Here is a 6361-nt window from a genome sequence, read left to right on the forward strand (position 1 = left end):
TCTGTTAGCCTGGCTGCTCTCTGCGTGTTTTTGGGTCGGCTAACTTAGCATTTGTCCCGAATGAATTTCGTTGCTACGTAGCCCCTTTTGGGCTGCTCACCCTTAGTCGTACCATTACTTCATCTACCTGTAACATCATTGAATCCCTTTAACACAACATGTGAGGCCAACTCCGAAACAGACTCCTGTTAGGTAGGCAATTGTGGCGTTTCGTCCGTGTTTTTCGTCGCAGTTGGTATAACTTTGCCCGGTTAGCTTCCTGTTTGTGTCGTAGCTTCCGAGGGCTTTCCTGTTTTGTGTGTTCCCAGGTGGCGCTCGTTGGTTGCCCGGAGTTAGCGCCGGTTTTGTTGTGTCCCTTGGTTTATTCCTAGCCAGCTTTGCGTTTTGCTTCGTAGGCGTTGCCACTTTTCGTTGGCGCGTTTTGTTTTTGCTTTTCGGTTAGCTTGGCCGCTCTAATGCGTGTTTTTGGGTCGGCTAGCTTCGCATTTGCCCCCCCAAGCCTGCATTTTGTTGCTACGTAGCTCCTAATGGGCTGCTCACCCTTTGTCGTACCATTACTTCATCTACCTGTAACATCATTGAATCCCTTTAACATAACATGTGAGGCCAACTCCGAAACAGACTCGTTTTAGGTAGGCAATTGTGGCGTTTCGTCCGTGTTTTTCGTCGCAGTTGGTATAACTTTGCCCGGTTAGCTTCCTGTTTGTGTCGTAGCTTCCGAGGGCTTTTTTGTTTTGTGTGTTCCCAGGTGGCGCTCGTTGGTTGCCCGGTGTTAGCGCCGGTTTTGTTGTGTCCCTTGGTTTGTTCCTGGCCAGCTTTGCGTTTTGCTTCGTAGGCGTTTCCGCTTTTCGGTGTTGCTTTTCGGTTAGCCTGGCCGCTCTCTGCGTTTTTTGGGTCGGCTAACTTAGCATTTGTCCCGAATGCATTTCATTGCTACGTAGCCCCTTTTGGGCTGCTCACCCTTAGTCGTACCATTACTTCATCTACCTGTAACATCATTGAATCCCTTTAACACAACATGTGAGGCCAACTTCAAAACAGACTCCTGTTAGGTAGGTAATTGTGGCTTTTCCTCTGTGTTTTTCGTCGCTTGTGTTGCAGATGGTATAACTTTGCCCGGCTAGCTTCCTGTTAGCGTCGCAGCTACAGAGGTCTTTCCTTTTTTCCCTGTTCCCAGTTGGAGCTCATTGGCTGTCCCCTGTTAGTGCCGGTTTTGTTGTGTCCCTTGATTAATTACTAGCCAGTTTTGCGTTTTGCTTTGTAGGCGTTGCCGCTTTTCGTTGTTGCTTTTTTGGTTAGCCTGGCCGCTCTCTGCGTGTTTTTGGGTGGGCGTGCTTCGCATTCGTCCCCCGAGCCTGCGAATGCATTTTGTTGCTATGTAGCCCCTTTTTTGACGAGGTTGTGTCAAGGTTGCAATGGCGCCCAATTGGCCCCGCCCATGTGGCGCCAGCTGCGGCTCCTTGACAGATTGGCTTCCCTTCTATTTAAGCTCAGTGCTCTCACTCACCCTTTGTCAGTTTGTCAACAAACCTCTGCCCCGCAAGACGTGGGTTCCCTGCCTGTGTTTTCTGTCTGGTATTGTTCCCGTCTATTTTGTCCTTTTTAATATTGATCTCCAGTTTCGTTTTCGTCTAGTTTGTCCTGTTTAATTTCGATATCCTGTTTTGATATCAATCCTGTCTGTCCCGTCCTGTCCGGCATCGACCCCACCTGTCTGATATCTGCTCGGGCAATTGGGGTCGAGACAGGACGGTACAGACAGGATTGATATCAAAACAGGATATCGAAATTAAACAGGACAAACTAGGCAGCGCAGCACGGCGGCGCAGTGGTTGGCGCGTGTGCGGCACAGTTCTAAGGTCTTGGGAACCTCCTGTGTTGGTTTAAATCCAGCTACCGGACTTCCTGAGCGGAGTTTGTATGTTCTCCCGGTGCTTGCGTGGGTTTCCTCCGGACACTCCGGTTTCCTCCCACATTCCAAAAACATGCATTTCAGGTGGATTGGCCGGTCCAAATTGTCCCTAAGTGTGCATGAGCGAGTGAGTTGTCTGTCCCTGTGTGCCCTGCGACTGGCTGGCAACCAGTTCAGGGTGTCTCCTGCCCACAGGAGATAGCTGGGATGGGCTCCAGCACCCCCCGCGACCCTACTGAAGATAAGCGGTAGAGATAATGGATGGATGGACGGATGGATGGAAACTAGGCGGCAACAATAGCGGACAGGACCGAGTCAAAACCCACATCTCGTCTCGGGGCGGCAATAGCTCAGTAGGTGAGCGCTCGTCTTGGGATCAAGGGATCCCAGTTCAAATCCCGGCTCGTCCGTGTTACATGTCGAAGTGTCCTTGGGTAAGACACTGAACCCACAATAAGCAGGTTAGCGCCTTACATGGCTGCAAGGCCGCTATTGGGAAATGTGGAGCACATTGTAAAGCGATTTGGGAAGTCATTGACTTGAAAAGCGCTAGATAAATGCAGATCATTTCATTTCATGTCTCGCGAGGCAGAGGTTCCTTGACGGACTGACAAACGAAGAGTAAGAGCACTGAGCTTCAATCGACGGAAAGCCGATCCGTCAACGAGCCGCAGCTGGCGCCACACGGGCGGGGCCGATCGGGCGCCGTGGCAACCGTGACAGGTAGGGAAATACGGCGTTATCCAAATTGAGGTTGGAATGGATTGTTGTGTGATGGAGGTCGGAAAAGAGAAACATGTCTCGGGTATACCACCTTGAAGCTCAGGAATAGTAGAAACTCTTCTCAAGCCAGCAGCATAAAGAATCTGAAGTCATGAGGTATTTGAGTGACAGCTGCTGCTACACCCAAAGTGCCTGTTGAGCTGACTGTACATTCGTTTCAAATATTTCCTTAAGTAAACCTTCAGGTTCCAAAAACACCAGAAAACCCACACAGCCACTTCAGTAAAATACACATTTACTTAGCCAGGGGGCCTAAAGGAAGACTCTAACACAAAAAAAACATCTCACATCGGTTTAAAGCAGGGGTGTCAAACTCATTTGAACTCGGGGGCCACACGATACAACAAACATTCTGTCGGGGGCCGGGCTAGTTGATTAAAGAGAAAGAAAAAGAAAGATAAAGAAATAAGAGAAAGAGGGAGGGAAAAGGAGAGAGGGCGGGACAAAGAAAGAAAAAGAGAGAGGGAGAAACAAAAGATAAAAAGTCGTGAGAGAGGGGGAAAGAAAGGGAGAGGAAGAAAGAAATCCAAAGAGAAATAGAAAGACAGAAGGAGAGAAAAGAGAAAAGAAAGCGTGAAGGTTAGGAAGAGAGAAAGAGAAAAGAGAGAAAAGGGAAAAAGGAAGTTGGAGCAAAAGATGTTTAAAGACACAGAGAGAGAAAGAGACAAAGAGCAACAAAGGAAGAGAAAAAGAGAGACACAGAGAGTGAAAGAGACAGAGACCGAGTAGGAGAAAAGGGATGGAAAAAAAGGACAGACAGAGATAGAGAGAAATAAATACAAGTACAGTGTCTTTGTTCGAGGCACCTGGCTTTGGCAACATCAAGTTGACATATTTCAACCTGCAGCTCGTTTTTCTCTTGCGCTTCTCTGAGTGTTGTCTCGCGGGCCGGATTCAATCCCTTAGCGGGCCTGATCTGGCCCGCGGGCCGCCTGTTAGACACCCGTGGTTTAAAGAATGAATTCATTATTCTTCCTCTGGGTGGTTGTGAAAGGGTAATCCAATCGCTGAGATGAGCAGTTTTAATATAACAGAATATTCTGGGCACAAAGGAGCTACAGGACAATGGCTTGTGGGATTTAGGAGTGTGCCGTCAGAATGGCTGACGTTTACTTTCATACTGGGAGGGCGAGTGATGGGAGGATTGTCAATACATTTATTATTAATTTACTACAATGTTAGAATTGGAACTAGACAATTCCCGCGGCAATTGTAAGAGTTGTGATTGATCTGGAAGATGTTGTTAGAGAACCGGCAGCGTTGAGTTGTTAGCATTATGAGTTAGCATAAAGTTTTTAGCTTAGAGAGATGTTTCTGTCATTTTTTACTTGGTTCTGTGGGGGGACTCCTCGTTAAAATATTGCCTTTACCAAAAAATTTTAGCATGAAGAAGTTAGCATTTAGCCGTTAGCATCACTTTTTAGAATGTACCTGTTAGCATAACTCATTAACATGACGCCATTAGCATAATTCGCAATCACAACTAATTCGATTTTTTTTCATTTTATATGGTTCCAAGAGTTGAGTGAAATGTTTTCCTTGGTTTAAAAAGTTTTATTACCTTTTGAACCACTCAACCATTCGCCTGAGAAGAGAAGCTGCTGCTTTGTTGTGTTTATCTGTTCTGTTTGATGTTTCTTGTTTCTTGATCGTCTTTTTGATGATTCTTGGTATGGTGTCCTCTGGTTTTGTTTAACTCTCTTCCTGATTGACCCTGTGACTCAACTGTTTGCAATTAAATAGGGGAGCTGTTGCAGTTCTGGTAAGATGTGAATGAGGCTTTGACTATGAAGCATTTCCTCGTGAGAAGATTGGTGTCACTCGTCTGTCTTATTGTGTGTTTTATTTAGGGATGTAATGTTGTAAACCATAGCGAAAATGAAATTATGGAGGTAGTGGAAAAATCCCTTATTTCCCGGAGCATTTTATCTGACTGCAAACTAAAACCACGTATCAAGAACGGAACTGGACGAGAACCCAAATGCGTGACATTTCTCACACAAGCTTTTATTTTACGGGAAATGGGGAGTCATACACGTTAACCCAAACGCCAGTGATTCGGCGATCGTTGGGTGGAAGACGTAAGGCAGCAGCCTGGCGTGGGATGACAGGAAGCCAGAGGCCGGCGAGATCGATACCAATTGCTCGAGCAGATATCGGACGGGACGGGACAGACAGGATTGATATAAAAACCGGATATCGAAATTTAACAGGACAAATTAGACGAAAACGAAACTGGAGATCAATATTAAAAAGGACAAAATAGACGGGAACAATACCAGACAGGAAAAACATGCAGGGAACCGGACAGAGTCAAAACCCACGTCTTGCGGGGCAGAGGTTTGTTGACGGACTGACAAAGGGTGAGTGAGAGCACTGAGCTTAAATAGAAGGCAAGCCAATCTGTCAACGAGCCAGAGCTGGCGCGACATGGGCGGGGCCAATTGGGCGCCATGGCAACCGTGACACAACCTCTTAAAACAGTGCGAATAACAAGAATGAATGGATATGTCAAGTAATTATTTCAAAATTTGAATAATTACACTCAAATACATGAATAATCATGAAGCGCATTCATGACGACGTAATAAATGAAAGAGTTATGAATGAGTGAAATCATGAAAAGGTAAAAAATGAGGAACACAGCAGTGGATCTTCCGTAGCGAGCGATGGCAGTGTCAGGGACGGAAAAACAGGTCAATAGCAGGGACAAAAGAGCAAAAACGTGGTTGGGGTCGGGGTCTGAAGCGTTTCGTAAGCCAGGAAAGGAGAGTAGACGTGGTCGGGTACAAAAACAGGTCGATAGCCGGGACAGGAGAGCAAAAACGTGGTCGGAAGCGACTCGTAAGCCAGGAAAGAAGAGTAGACGTGGTCGGGGACAAAAAGAGGTCAATAGCCGTGACAGGAGAGCAAAAACGTGGTCGGAAGCGACTCGTAAGCCATGAAAGGAGAGTAGACGTGGTCGGGTACAAAAACAGGTCGAGAGCCAGGACAGGAGAGCAAAACCGTGGTCGTAAGCGACTCGTAAGCCAGGAAAGGAGAGTAGACGTGGTCGGGTACAAAAACAGGTCAATAGAACGTTACTTGAATCTTACTAAAGCGAGTCAGGTTCCATTTTGTTCAATTATTTGATGTGCTTCTTCTCACGGTAGTCTGTGAGGGATAATAGTTGAATAAAGTCCAGGAGACAGGAGAGCAAAAACGTGGTTGGGGTCGGGGTTGGAAGCGACTCGTAAGCCAGGAGAGTAGAAGTGGTCGGGTACAAAAACAGGTCAATAGCCGGGACAGGAGAGCAAAAACGTGGTTGGGGTCGGGGTCGGAAGCGACTCGTAAGCCAGGAAAGGAGAGTAGACGTGGTTGGGTACAAAAACCGGTCGATAGCCGGGACAGGAGAGCAAAAACGTGGTCGGAAGCGACTCCTAAGCCAGGAAAGGAGATAGACGTGGTCGGGTACAAAAACAGGTCGATAGCCGGGACAGGAGAGCAAAAACGTGGTCGGAAGCGACTCGTAAGCCAGGAAAGGAGAGTAGACGTGGTCGGGTACAAAAACAGGTCGAGAGCCGGGACAGGAGAGCAAAAACGTGGTCGGAAGCGACTCGTAAACCAGGAAAGGAGAGTAGACGTGGTCAGGTACAAAAACAGGTCAATAGTCGGGACAGGAGAGCA

This window comes from Urocampus carinirostris, chromosome 17 (assembly GCF_059441175.1).
Source record: "Urocampus carinirostris isolate Australia breed hairy pipefish chromosome 17, RoL_Ucar_1.0, whole genome shotgun sequence".
Classification (NCBI taxonomy): Eukaryota; Metazoa; Chordata; class Actinopteri; order Syngnathiformes; family Syngnathidae; genus Urocampus; species Urocampus carinirostris.